General features: G+C 35.3%; 1 pseudogene; it reads left to right on the top strand.

The window, feature by feature from the left end:
* Positions 1–13135: 13135 nt before the first annotated feature.
* Positions 13136–14360, top strand: LOC108396622 (protein tyrosine phosphatase type IVA 1-like; annotated as a pseudogene).
* Positions 14361–14835: the final 475 nt, after the last annotated feature.

Below are 14835 nucleotides of genomic sequence, written 5' to 3'. Positions count from 1 at the left end.
AAAATAGGGGGGACATATGTCTTTTTGAATCAGTGATCTTGTTGTCTTCTGGTAAATTCCTAGGAGTGGAATTTCTGGGTCAAATGCTATTTCTATTTTTACTTTTTTGAGGAACCTCCATACTGCTTTCCATAATGCTTGAACTAGTTTACATTCCCACCAGCAGTGTAGGAAGATTCCCTTTTCTCTGCATCCTTGCCAGCATTTGTTGCTACTAGTCCTTTCTATGTTGGCCATACTAACTGGTGTGAGGTGATATCTCATTGTGGTTTTAATTTGCATTTCCCTGATAATTAGTGATGTGGAGCACCTTTTAATGTGCCTGTTTGCCATCCAAATTTCTTCTTAGAGAAGTGTTATATCCTCCACCCATTTTTTAGTAGGGTTATTTGCTGTATGTATTTTGGATGTTAACCTCTTGTCAGATATGTCGTTTACAAATATATTCTCCTATACTGTAGGTGCCTTTTTGTTCAGGTGATGATGTCCTTTGCTGTACAGAAGCTTTTTAACATGATGTAGTTCCATTTGTTCATTTTTTATTTTGTTTCCCTTGCCCGAGGACATGCGTTCAGGAAAAAGTTGCTCATGTTTATGTTCAAGAGATTTTTGCCTATGTTTTCTTCTAAGAATTTTATGGTTTCATGACTTACATTCAGGTCTTTGATCCACTCTGAGTTTACTTTTGTGTATGGGGTCAGACAATAATCTAGTTTCATTCTCTTGCATGTAGCTGTCCAGTTTTGACAGCACCAACTATTGAAGAGGCTGTCATTTCCCCATTGTATATCCATGGCTCCTTTATCATATATTAATTGACCATATATGCTTGGGTTTATATCTGGGCTCTCTAGTCTGTTCCATTGGTCTATGGGCCTGTTCTTGTGCCAGTACCAAATTGTCTTCATTGCTGTGGCTTTGTTGTAGAGCTTGAAGTTGGGGAGCATAACCCCCCCCCCACCAGGTTTATTCTTTGTTCTCAGGATTGCTTTGGTTATTTGGGTTTTTTTGTGGTTCCCATGAATTTTAGAACTATTTGTTCCAGTTCATTGAAGAATGCTATTGGTATTTTGAAAGGGATTGCATTGAATCTATAGATTGCTTTAGGCAGGATGGCCATTTTGACAACATTAATTCTTCCTATCCATGAGCATGGGGTGTGTTTCCATTTATTGGTATGTTCTTTAATTTCTCTCATAAGTGTCTTATAGTTTTCAGAGTATAGGTCTATCATTTCCTTGGTTTGGTTTATTCCTAGGTATTTTATTCTTTTTGATACAATTGTGAACAGAATTGTTTTGCTGATTTCTCTTACTGATAGTTCATTTTTAGTGTATAGGAATGCAACAGATTTCTGTGTATTAATTTTGTATCCTGCAACTTTGCTGAATTCAGATATTAGATCTAGTAGTTTTGGAGTGGATTCTTTAGGGTTTTTTATGTACAATATCATGTTACCTACAAACAGAGACAGTTTAAGTTTTTCCTTGCCAATCTGGATGCCTTTTATTTCTTTGTGTTGTCTGATTGTCATGGCTAGGACCTCCAGAACTTTGCTGAATAAAAGTGGGAAGAGTTGCATTCTTGTCTTGTTCTCGATCTTAAAGGAAAAGCTTTCAGCTTCTCACTGTTAAGTATGATGTTGGCTGTGGGTTTGTCATATATGGCCTTTATTATGTTGAGGTACTTGCCCTCTATACCCATTTTGTTGAGAGTTTTTATCATGAATGGATGTTGAATTTTTTCTAATGCTTTTTCAGCATCTATGGAGATGATTATGTTGTTTTTGTCCTTCTTTTTGTTTATGTGGTGGATGATATTGATGGATTTTTGAATGTTTTACCATCCTTGAATCTCTGGAATAAATCCTACTTGATCATTATGGATTATCTTTTTGATGTATTTTTGAATTCAGTTTGCTGATATTTTGTTGAGTATTTTTGCATCTATGCTCATCAGGGATATTGGTTTGTAATTTTCTTTTTCTGCGGTGTCTTTGCCTCATTTTGGTATTGGAGTGATGCTGGCCTCCCAGAAAGAGTTTGGAAGTATTCCCTCCTCTTCTACTTTTTGGATTACTTTAAGGAGGATCGATATTAGGTCTTCACTAAATATTTGATACAATTCAGCGGTGAAGCCATCTGTTCCAGGACTTTTGTTCTTAGGTAGTTTTTTGATTACCATTTCAATTTCATCTCTGGTAATTGGTCTATTCAGATTTTCTGTTTCTTCCTGGGTCAGCCTTGGAAGGTTGCATTTTTCTAGAAAGTTGTCTGTTTCTTCTAGGTTATCCTGTTTGTTAGCATATAATTTTTCATAGTATTCTCTAATAATTCTTTGTGTTTCTGTGGTGGCTGTAGTGATTTTTCCTTCCTCATTTCTGATTCTGTTTATGTGTGTAGACTCTCTTTTTTTCTTGATAAGTCTGGTTAGGGTTTTGTCTATTTTGTTTATTTTCTAAAAGAACCAGCTCCTGCTTTCATTGATTCTTTCTATTGTTTTATTGTTCTCAATTTTATTTATTTATTCTCTGATCTTTATTATGCTCCTTCTTCTACTGACTTTAGGCAGTGTGCCTTTCTTAAACTGACAGCAGAACCACTGTTTGAATTCTCCTCTGAACCAGCTTTCCCACGTGCTGTTTCCCTCATTATTTCCTTCATAATTGAGTTAAATATATATTTAACATGTGTTCACTTTATTACTTTAACTTTTGGAAATTATTCTTTTGTACTGTCCTGCCTTAATTAAGACAACAAAAGTACTGTGTATATACGGATTGAAAATTTAGTGTGTTTTATGCCTATAGGCATAAATATTTAAGGGTTAAACTAAATCTTGTGCACTTATTTTTGTTACAATGATGGTTAGTATTCAATTGGTCAAAACAATATAAGTATATTATACATTTTTATAATTATTACAAAGGAAGGTTTTTTGGAAAATACACTTCCTCATAAAATAAAATATGATGGAAATTAGCTTCATTACTTAGTATCTGATAGCTTACAATTTATTTTTTGCTGATGGGTGATACAGGATATTAAACAGTTTATAAGATAATATGAGAATTGAATGTAAAGGGAAGAAACATTTCATAATATGATAAAATAAGTTTTAACTTTATTATCAAAAGCCTATAATTCTACATCTGAAAGAAACCACATTTGACTTTTATTCTTGAGTTTTATCCAGTGTGTCTTAAAAATGTCCCATATGAACTTTCCAGTTCCATATGGCACTATTAAGATCATTAACCAGTACTGCTTTGGTTATTGAAAGGTAACTTTCTTTCTGGCTAATGGCTTGCCTTTAGTACTGAGAAAAAGCTGAGAAGAGTTGCTTATATTTATATATGTGTGAAAATATCATTTTGAGCATTCAGTATGTCAAACTCTATCTTTCTTTCCTTTTCTCTCATGAGACTCCTTCAGGGGAGATGTGGTCCTTAACTACAGCCTGATGAAGGAAAGTCACTAAATAAAGATCAACATTACTCTTACCATCACACTGAACTAGAATGACATCATCTGAATTCAGGATATCTCATCATGGGGCAAAATGCCAATTTCTAACAGATGGCTCATAACTGAAATATGTAGAAAACAGGAAACCACAAGAAGCTTTACATGTTTATGCTTCCTTGACTCATGTTTAAAGCAGCATTTCCTTTTCTGATTCCCTGGAGAGTCTCACATCCTGAGGGAATGTCCCATAGTAGGACTAGGGTTGGGTGAGAATCTCAAAGATGGTTCAATATGAAACTTTTGTGTGAAGATTGAAGAATTCTACTGTGAACTCATAGCTTTCTCAGTTCTATCAACTTCAGAAATGTATGTCTATGGAAGATGATTTTTGGCAATTTATGCCTTTAAAATCATGTATTCATAATTCCGTACATCCAGAAAAATTTGGCCAACATGTAAGGATGGATGATCTCTATATAGAAGGCAGTTTGTTCAAGGTACTCTGAGGTTCAAAGCGAAGTAATGCAGACAGCATAAAGTTGCCACTGGGCAGTTTTTCCTAATTTTTTCTGATTGACAGCAATCTCTGCGGTTCCTGCTGGACTTTGCAGATCTGCTCTCATTCCCTGGAGATCCTGATTCAATAGGTCCCTGAAATAGGACCCTGCAATCTAATTTTAATGAGTGCTCTGGTGATGTTTGGAACATCTAAAACTAGGTACACTTTGAGAAAATGCCTCAAGGATGTGGTTTTCAAATCTGGCTTCTCACTTGTTGATTGGGGGGTGCTTAAAAAAAAAACAAGCAAAAAGCAAGTTTCCTGACTTACTTCAATTAAATCAGACTTTCTAGGTGGTATAGCATAGACATAACTTTTTATTCATTCTTTATTTCTTAGAACAATTTTAGGTTTACAACAAAATTAAGAGGAAGGTATAGAGATTTTCTATATATCCTCTGTCTTCACATGTGCATAGGCTCCTCTATTAGTCATATCACTGACCAGAGTTTTTTTTAACCAAAGATGGATATACATCAACACATCATAATCACTGACAGTACATAGTTTACCTTAGAGTTCACTCTTAGTGTTGTACATTCTGTGGGTTTGGACAAAAGTATAATGATATATGTCCATCATTGTATATCATGCAGAGTATTTTCACTGCCCTAAATGTTCTCTGTGCTCCACCTATTCATCCCTCCTTTCCACCTCTCCAGACCATGGAAACCACTGATCTTTTTACTGCCTTCACAGTTTTGCCTTTTCCAGAACATCATATAGTAGGAATCATATTGTATGTAGCCTTTTCAGATTGATTTCTTTCACTTAGTAATATGCATTTAAGGTCCCTCCATGTCTTTTCATAACTTGATAGCTCATTTCTTTTTAGCACTGAATAATATTTCAGTCTGGATATACCAGAGTTTTTTTATCCAGTCACCTACTGAAAGACATTTGGTTGCTTCCAAGTTTTGGCAACTATGAATAAGGCTGCTATTACATTCATGTGCAGATTTTTGTGTGGATATAAGTTTTCAGCCCCTTTGGGTAAATACCAGGGAGCATGATTGCTGGATCACATAGTAAGAGTATGTTTGGTCTTGTAAGAAATTTCCAAACTGTCTTCCAAAGAGGCTGTACCATTTTTGCATTCCCACCAGCAATGAATGAGAGTTCCGGTTGCTCCACAGTTGATGTCAGTAGTTTGCATTTTGGCCATTGTAGTAGCTGTGTAGTGGTATCTCATTGTTTTAATTTTCATTTCCCTGATGACATATGATGTGAAGCATCTTTTCATATGGTTATTTTCTATCTGTAGAGACCTTTTTAAAGTTCCATGGATGTTTTATTGCAAAGACTAGAATGGGGAGGGTAGCAAACTACTTCACATGGGCCAAATCTGGCACACTGCCTAGTTTTGTAAATGTCGTTTTATTGGACCATAGCCACACCAATTTGTGTATGTATTGTCTATAGCTGTTTTCATGCTACAACAGCATGGTTGAGGAGTTGCGACAGAGACCATATGGCTTACAAAGCCTGAAATATTTACTATCTGGCCCTTTATAGAAAATGTTTACTTACCACTGCCTCAGACTTAGAGCAATCATCATGTTCTTTTAAGAATTATTTTAGAAAGAGCTGGAGTATTTGAGGACTTGCACTCCAACTCAGAGAAATGTAGCTGACAGTTTCAGGTTCTGTGTCACTGTTGTACATCTTTAAGAAGTGGATGATTTTCCTGGAAAAGACTCCTAAGGGTGACTAAGGGAAACAGAAGAAGGTTTGAGGTAACTCCAGACCTCTAAAACACAGATACTTGTTTATGTGATACAGTCATTCACCTTACCTGTGCTTTGGCTTTCTGCAGTTTCAGTTCTCCTTGGCCAAGCTTCCCTCTGTTCTGACAAATCATTGGAAGGTCAATAGGAGCCTCATGCTATGTCAGGATGCCTGTGTCAGAATGCCTATGTCATTCACCTCACATTGTCATCTCATCACCTAGGCATTTTATCATTTCAGCATCACAAGGTGAAATAAGAAGGGTGAGTACAATGCAGTTAAGATACTTAGGAGAGAAAAAGGCAGAGGTCACATTTACATAACTTTTATTACAGTGTCTTATCATTGTCCTATTTTACTATTAGTTAATGTTAATTTCTTAATGGGCCTAATTTATAAATTAGACTTTATCATTGGTATGTGTGTACAGGAAAAAAACATAATATATGTAGGGTTCAGTAATTTGCACAGTTTCGGCTGGCTGCTGGGGGATGGGTCTTGGAACATATACACATGGATTTGTACATGTTTGGGATTGCGATTTTATTTGTGACAAACTAGTATAGGAACAGCATTCCATTGTCCAAAGAGAGGAAGTTGTTTAAATACTAATATTTGGAATTAATTCCTAACCAAGTCCAAGCAGTAATGTAAATTTTACAGATAATATGCAGTCTATATGAATAAAGTATAATCTGCTGAAGCACACAGTAAAGGTCTTGCATAAATGAAGCTATTTTCTTATATGGAAAGACTCCATATTGGTTATCACTTTCTCCTACATCAATTTATAACTTCAATACAATTGAAAATGTGTTTACTTTTACCAATTCAAATAACTGAAAAAGCCACTGAAAAATTAAGACAAAAATTTCTAGGAGAAAAATTACAAAAACAGAAGTGGAAGGGAAATTTCTCTTCATGAAAGAAAAAAGAGGAGATAGATAAAAGAAAAAAGAGGGGATGCAAACTTAACAGTCCAAGCAGATTTATTGCTAAACCTGAGAGGGACCCTCTGTCCTGGCCAGCAGAACAAAAGTAAGAGAGTCTCTAACAGGTCAAGAGGCTTTTAATGGCCAGGGTTTTCAGTGGGCCTTTTGAGGGGAGGGGTCAGGGGAAAGGTGGGCTTGTGGCTTGCTGACGTGTGTCCTCTGGAGAATGCCTGTAGCCTAGGTAAGATGACACCTATGTCTCTCTGAGATGGTGGGTGGGCTTATTCGAAAGGCAGTACTCATGTCCGGATTCTATCACTTCAGATATTCAATTATTTATAATGTCTGCAATGGAATGTGTGATTAATTAGGGAATAGACAAATCATTGGAATATATTACCATATGAAAAGTAGCTTTGTATATCAATTGGGGAAAACAGACTTCTTTCATTACCTCTCACATATGATGAAAAAATGTTCATTAATCACAAGAGTTTGAAAAAACCCTATTACAGCTAAATGCTATAACTTTCTTTAGGCTTCCTGGATGATGTGTGATCACACAGAAGATAAACGAGGGCCCATAAATAAATAAATAGCATTTGATACTGACATGGTCAGTCTTAGTCTAATAAATGATGTTAGGAAAATCTGTTTGGAATATATAGAAAAATAAAATCTGTTCCCTAGTTTATCAAATGTAAAGAAGAATTTCAGATCGCTTAGAAAGCTACATATTATATGTAAACAGAAAATTGTAAAGTTAGTATACGGCAATTTAGAAGAATGTATTTGTCAACTAAATTTGGGTGAGGACATCCTAAATCAGACTCAAAAAACATCAATCATGAGGCCCAGGAAAGGATTGATTTGATTACCTCAAAATAAAGATTTTTGGCTTTCTTTCCTAGTGAGGGACACCCAGATTAAATCTAACAGACAGATAAAAGATGAGAAGGTATTTGCAACATCAAAAAACAATAAAAGCATAAACAGTGGATATAAAAAGACAATTCAGAAAGAGGATACCCAACAAGTAAATCATATGAAAAGATGATTGAACTCATTCATAACCAAAACTTTAAATTACAATAACAAGGAGATACCACTTTACATTAGCTTAAAAGAAAAGGCTGCACCTTGCAAGTATGGGTATATAGATGTGGCAAATAGGAACCCTCATGTCCTGACTGTTGCAAATCTGGATATCAATTTGGCAGTACTTAGGCAAATTGAAGTGGAATGTACTCTGTGATTTAGTGATACCACTGAGCTTATACTTGAAAACAATCTCAATGTCCTGAAAAGGTGAATGGATAAACAAATTTTGTGATTATGTTTACAAAATGAAATGATATTGTGATACATGTTGTATTAGTTTCCTAGGGTTACTGTAACAATAGACTACAAGTTGGGTGGCTTAAAAAATAGAACTGTATTGTCTCACAATTTTGGAAGCTAAAAGTCCCAAATCAAGGTGTTGGCAAAGCCATGCACCCTCTGAAGCGTACAGGAGGAAATCCTTCCTTGTCTCTTCCTAGCTTCTGGTGGGTTCCAATCTTTGGTGTTCCCTGGCTTGTAGATGCATCACTCTAATCGTCTGTCACACGTGGCATTCTTCCTGTGGGTATCTTCACATAGTCTTCTCTCTGTGAATGTCTTTGTCTGTCTCCAAATTATCCTTTTTTTTATAAGCACACCAGTCACACTGGATTAAGTCCCACCTTGCAGCTGCAGCACTTCATTCTCTGCCTCTGTCATCACATGACATTGTCCTCTTGCATGTCTACATCTCGTGTGTCTCTTACCCTCTTCTTACAAGGATACTAGTCAGAGTGGAATAAGAGTCCACCCTACTCTAGTACAACCTCATCTTAACTAATTACATCTGCAATGACCCTATTCCCAAATAAACTCACATTCTGAAGTACTGGGTGTTAGGACTTTAATGTATCTGTTTGGAGGACAAAATTCAACTCATAATATGACCTATAACATGGATGAATCTCAAAAAAATTATTCTACATGAAAGAAGCCTGACAAGAAAGAGCATATACTGCATGATCCTATTTAAATAAAATTCCATGAAATTCAAGTGAGTGTATAAGAGACTAACAGTGCTGCCTACAGATGCAGTGGTCAGGGGCAGTGTTGAGGATTAAAGGGAGAAATTACAAAGGGTCAGGAGGAAACTTTGGGGGATGATACATGTGTTTATTATCTTCATTGGCTTCATGGGTGTGGTGTATACATAGGTAAAAATTATCAAATTTCACTAAATATGTGCAGTTTATTAAATGACACTTATACTTTAATATTTATGTTAAAATAGGTGTGAATTTTCATATTCCTTAAAAGTATGAAATATGCATTTCAGGATCCCAAATTTTATGTAGTCTTTGAAACTGTGATATAAAGGAAAAAGGTCTAAATGATGTTTTAGCTGACAATTTATCTTTATTTTTGTCCCATGGAGACACATTTGTTTTGAGCAGAAGTATGTATTATTTTGTCCCTAACTCTAAGCAGTAAGTAATGCCTTTTTTTGTCATACTGTAAGGTTCTAAATTTATATGCCTGGACTGAAGACCCCTAACATACTTCCCATGGAAAGGTTGAAACTAACTCTACTCTCATTTAATTCAAATGAATGCCAGACACTCTGATTGGTTTTGCAGATTTTATTGTGAGAATATTAATGGTGGTCCTGATCTAGAAATTCATTCTTGCTGCACTCTTCATGGCATACGTGCATATTCTATCAAAGCACTAATGCAACAGTCAGGTAACAGACCATCTATTGTACAGAGTGTTTAACCAGAGTGGCAGGAAAGGGTTCCATTTGTAACAGAAACCCAGGGAATATTCAATCCTGTTGTTTTAACAGAGGGTGCTATTTGGCAATGAGTTTGCTCTTCATACTTCCCTTTAACTACCCTTAAGGACTCAGAAGAAAAGGGGAAAAAGCAATTTCCCCAAATCTCTCCCCATGTTCTTGCCGTCCTTTCTCTTTGCCTCTTCTACCCTGGTTATTATCATCCCCTCCCCTCATTTTTTTTCTTTCCTATTCTATTGAAACCCCTTCCTCATTAACCCCCTGATCTGGTTAAATGACAAGAAAAATGAAGTATTAAGAAAACTTTGGGGTTTTGTTTTCTTTTAAAAAATTGTATGATGAGGTGGTCTAAAATCGTTCAACTGACATCTTTTAAAAATGCTTGTCGGTGTTCCCGCTTCCATGACCCAGATACAGTTGTTTATTCTTATTTCAGCATTGAGAGTTTATGGTCACACAAGGTATTTATTACAGATGAACTCTGTAAATTGTAAGTTCAAAGAAATGTATTGAGACTAAAACATTTAGATCACATATAATGAATACTGTTTATTTAGGAACATATTTTACAAATAAATAATACTTAATGATAGGTTATAGCATAATAATTTATGTGAAAAATTATCATTTTCTGATGTCTAAAATATCTAGCAATTTAGAAAATATTCTAGACATGCAGAAGAAGGGAAAAAGCTATTCGTTCAGTCTTATGCTTTTCTTAACTCTTTATTTGGTAAGACAGTGTAATCTTTTATTTCTCATGAGCCAAACTAAAATAACTCAAAAATTCAAAATAACTCAAAAATCCAAAAATGTAATTTGTACTGGGTTTATCATTATCTTTGCCAAGTAAATTATCTTATATCTCTAATATTTATTATATTTTACATAAATAATCTCATGTTCCCTCTTTTAGAATCCCTTGAATAGGTGTTAGAATTTTTTAAGAATAATTGATTTTTTTATTCAGCCTTGGTTTAGCTGATGAAACATTATTCTGTTTTATCTCAGAAGACTTCCAGTTTTCTTTTCTTGGTTCTCAGGCAGCAAAGAACAGTAAGTGAGCTAATTATTTTTCCCAATTCTTCCTAGTTGTGTTTTAGCCCAACTTGCATGATGGGTCATTCTTTACTCATCTTTCTTCAATTCCCCATTGATATTCACTGTCAGTTTTTTTATAGGCATTCTATCTTCATGAAAACCTAGGTAGTATACATCTGCTGGAGAGAGATATTGTCGATAAAGCAGTGAAAGAGCAATATATGAATGAATAAATGTCATTTTGTCTGAGAAGCCTTGTTCTAGCGTCCTGTTTCATAGGCCAGGCAGATTTATTCATGTCCTCCACTGAAATCAGTTTGTCCTTATTATGAGTATAATGTCTTTGACTTTCTAATTTAGTTTTATGTATGTATATCTCTCTTGTAGATAACAAGCTTCTTATGGGCCAGGTCTGTGTTTTACCTGTATTTAAATGCCTGGCAATTGGACAGCCTTAATAAATGTGTAGTGAAGTAATGCAGAAATACCCCTACAGTCTCCCTTTATACATATCCATTAATGACACACTTTTATTTGGAATAAATACATTTAATTTTCACATTTTTATGAGATGTTTTGAATTTATTATTTTTAAATGTATTTATTCTCTCTCATTCCATGGACTTTTGGTCAGGACCTGGGGAGATGCATGTGTTTTAACAGCAGACATAGTTTTACAAAACATATTAACAAAATGAGAATCTTAAAGAAAATATTTTTTTCTTCTAGATTTTTATTTAAAATGTATGGTAAGAGGGAACAAATTTATAGAGAAAATAAGTAAATATGACGACTGGTTTCTTAGGCAGTCCACTTTTAATTATTGCTAATTTGGATATGCCATTTCAGAAAAGGGTGTATGTAGTGTATGTTTGCAGATGCAGAATTCATTTATGACACACATAATATAATGAAAATAATGTATATGTGTGTATGAATGCATGAATATAAATCATTTGATTTCCAATTTTCCTGGGACTCAGTGAATTACAGAAGTTAATCATATTGTGTTGTGGAAGTCTAGTGTAATTTTAAATTACACACTCCCTATTTCCTCACCATGTGCTTGAATACAGAATATGAATATAGCCATATAGACATAAAAGAGAAATACAATTAAGTGATCATTTTAAACATACATCCAACATGTCCTCAGTCTCCACAACCTCTTTTTCCACACTTCCTTCCTTCTCGCTCCCTTTAGATAGCGGAAAGAGTCACTTTGGACCTTTGGATTTCCCAGAAAGTACAGTGGTCATTTGCATTCTCTTGTCCCAGTCCCCAGTTCAGGACCAAAGGAGTCAGTTGTTCTTACTCAACAGTCCCTTTCCCAGTCCCACTCCAACTTTCTCCTTATCCCAGATAGAAGACATTGTGAAAAGTCCATGGAGATGAGAAGGTTTAGATTCCCCTTAAGACTGGTTGACTTATTTTCGTTCTTTTATTTATTTCTAACTTTTGAGTACTTTTTATTTTTAAATCTTAGGAACCAGATCATACTTGAATATGGGGAAATTGATTTGAAATACCTGTAGAGGCTAGATCTAAAACACATCAGTTTTGTAGCAAATGGAGGGAAGAAACTGAATGATTTCGAAGCCAGCCTGGAGCACAGTGCCACCTAACAGCTGCACCAAAGGAATAATCAGTATCATAACCATTACTCTGTTGTTAAATGATGATCAAATTGTCATGTTGATTCAGGGCAACCTCTCATGTCACCTTTTGTTTGTTGTTTGTATGATGAAAGGGAACTGACATTTAATGGTCATCTAATATGAAACATGACTTGTGCATTAGAAGTGTTGCTTGGGAAGAATCTGGAGACTGATTTATGAAACATTACTGTAGAAACAAATAGCTCTGGTACGTGGACAGCTGCTTTCCCTCTGTGATGCTCCTGGCTTCGCTTTACCCCTGCCCCCAGTTGGTGCTTGGTCGTGACCCCCTGGTCTTGAATGGTGACCCAGTTCTCTCTTTGTCCTTCGCACAAACAATGAAAGGGAGAAAGGGAGGGCTTGTAATATCTGCCATTGAAAGTGCATTTTGGACTCGGGTGGCAACAGATTGGCTCAGTGGTGTGCTTTTCCCTGAGCTTTGCTCTGGGCAGCATCACTTCCATCTCCGGACAGGATGATTAGGCCACATTCATCACTTAGTAAACATATCCCTCAGAGCTCTCCAGTGTCCTTGGTCACACATTTATGGACTTTGTAAAGGGAGTTGGTATTACTTCCGGGCCCAGTCCAACCTCTTTGCAGACTAGTGAATCCTAGCAAATTGTTACTATCTGAGAAGTTGCCATAAAAGTGAATAACCTGAAGACTGAAGAACTGAACTGAACAGAAGAATATTTTACAAGAGTTCTGACACAAATGGGGTATAGCTGGTTTTCTATTAACTCAGTCTTACTGTACTGAAATATTGATACTTTTTGTTTGAAAGTTGATTTCATTTCCTATTACTCCATCTTCATATTCAACTTACTGAAATTTGAACTGGAGTATTTTGAAGTAGACTTCATTTCCTTTATATTCTTTCTGTATTTTAAAAATTTAACTCAATATGAGGGATGAACCATCCTGCTCCTGTAGGGATTGCATACAGGAATTTGAGATTTCTTATTGTCCACAGTCCAACCAATGCCTCCTTAAACAAATTTTTACAGGAACTTAAGAACAATGGAATTGCCACCATACGAACAATTTGTGAAGCAACTTACCACACTGATGTTTAGGAGAAAGAAGGCATCCAGTTTCTGGACCCTTTTGATGATGGTGAACCACCATCTAGCCAGACTATCGACAAGTGCTTTAAACTTATAAAAAAGAAATTTCATGAAGATCCTTGTTCTTGTATGAGCTTCAGTGTGCTGCTGCTGGTCTTGGGAGTGCTCCAGTGCTGGCTGCCCTGGCAATAATTGAAGATGAGATGAAATATGAAGATGCAATACAATTTGTAAGACAAAAGCAACATGGAGCTTTTCACAGTGAGCAACCTTTAGATTTGGAGAGTTATCCTATCATGTACTTGTGGCCTCAGAAATGCCAGATACAACTTCTTTTAATTAAAAAGGCACACTGCCTGGTGCTATGGTATTGGAATTGAAACTTGAGACACAATCTTGTTTATTTTTTTTTATATTAGTCTATATGGAGGTTTGGTGAACACCAAGTCAAATGAAGCTTCCACAGGAACATTGAAAAACAGTTTAAGCAGGCCGCAGCATGCCAGAATTAGAGCCTCTCTGTTGTTATTTTGACACTTAGTAAGAGACTCTAGCTCTTCAGTTTTTGAAGTGTTTTTTTTCATTTGTATCAATGGAATCTTATCAATTAATAAGAAACTTTGAGTAATGACTTGCCAATATACCTAGCACAGTACTTGCATAGTTTTGTCTCATAGGTTCCTCAGGTGGTCTATTCCTACAGTCATTTCAGACATTTAAGATAGGGCCTATATGGTTAACTGCTCACTTTATATCACTCCCATTCAAACTGATATATATAGTAGGGTTTGTACAACCATTACTTTTCCTGGATTGTATGAAGTCTTATGTGATTTTAAATTTGTTTGCATAAATATAATTTTTCTTTTACAACAAATATACTCATTAACTATAGAAGTATATTGCATGAATATTATTAAAAATATATAAAGAAAGATGATGGAACCTGAAGTTGTGTATTCTTTTTCTGATATGTTAGTATTTTAGAAAATAATTACATAGAATTAAAATGAAAATAAAATTTAGTCTCCAATTTTATCCTCAGAAATTTGTATACCTTTCTGATTGAGTCATTAGCCTATTGTTTTATCTTGATACAACCCTATTATAATAATTTATTTGCAAGTATCAGCAAGTTTGGAGCAGATAATTCTGTTTCTCTCTCTGTCTCTCTTATACACACACACACACACACACACACACACACACACACTACTCACTACTCACTCTCTTTAAACATTTTGCCTGGTCATATCATCATAGTGGTTTATATTTAGACTGATGGACAGTTTTATTTTTGTGCTTTATGTTTATATAATGTGCTATAACACAAAGACAGATTCAGTGTTTTGTTTTGTTTTGTTTTTAAACTACACAAGGATTACCTGTTTATAATACATGAGCTGTGCAGCTTGAAAATGCCTTACAGAAAACCTCACCTTATGGAACATAAACTTTCCTAGTGCTTCTTTGGCAAATTTAAATGCTGTGATCAAAGCCAGCAATTATCTTTCTTTATTAACTGCTGTAAAGGGCCTATTTGT

The sequence above is a fragment of the Manis javanica genome, chromosome X, assembly GCF_040802235.1.
Source record: "Manis javanica isolate MJ-LG chromosome X, MJ_LKY, whole genome shotgun sequence".
NCBI lineage: Eukaryota > Metazoa > Chordata > Mammalia > Pholidota > Manidae > Manis > Manis javanica.
This window is presented reverse-complemented; position numbering and strand designations above follow the sequence as displayed.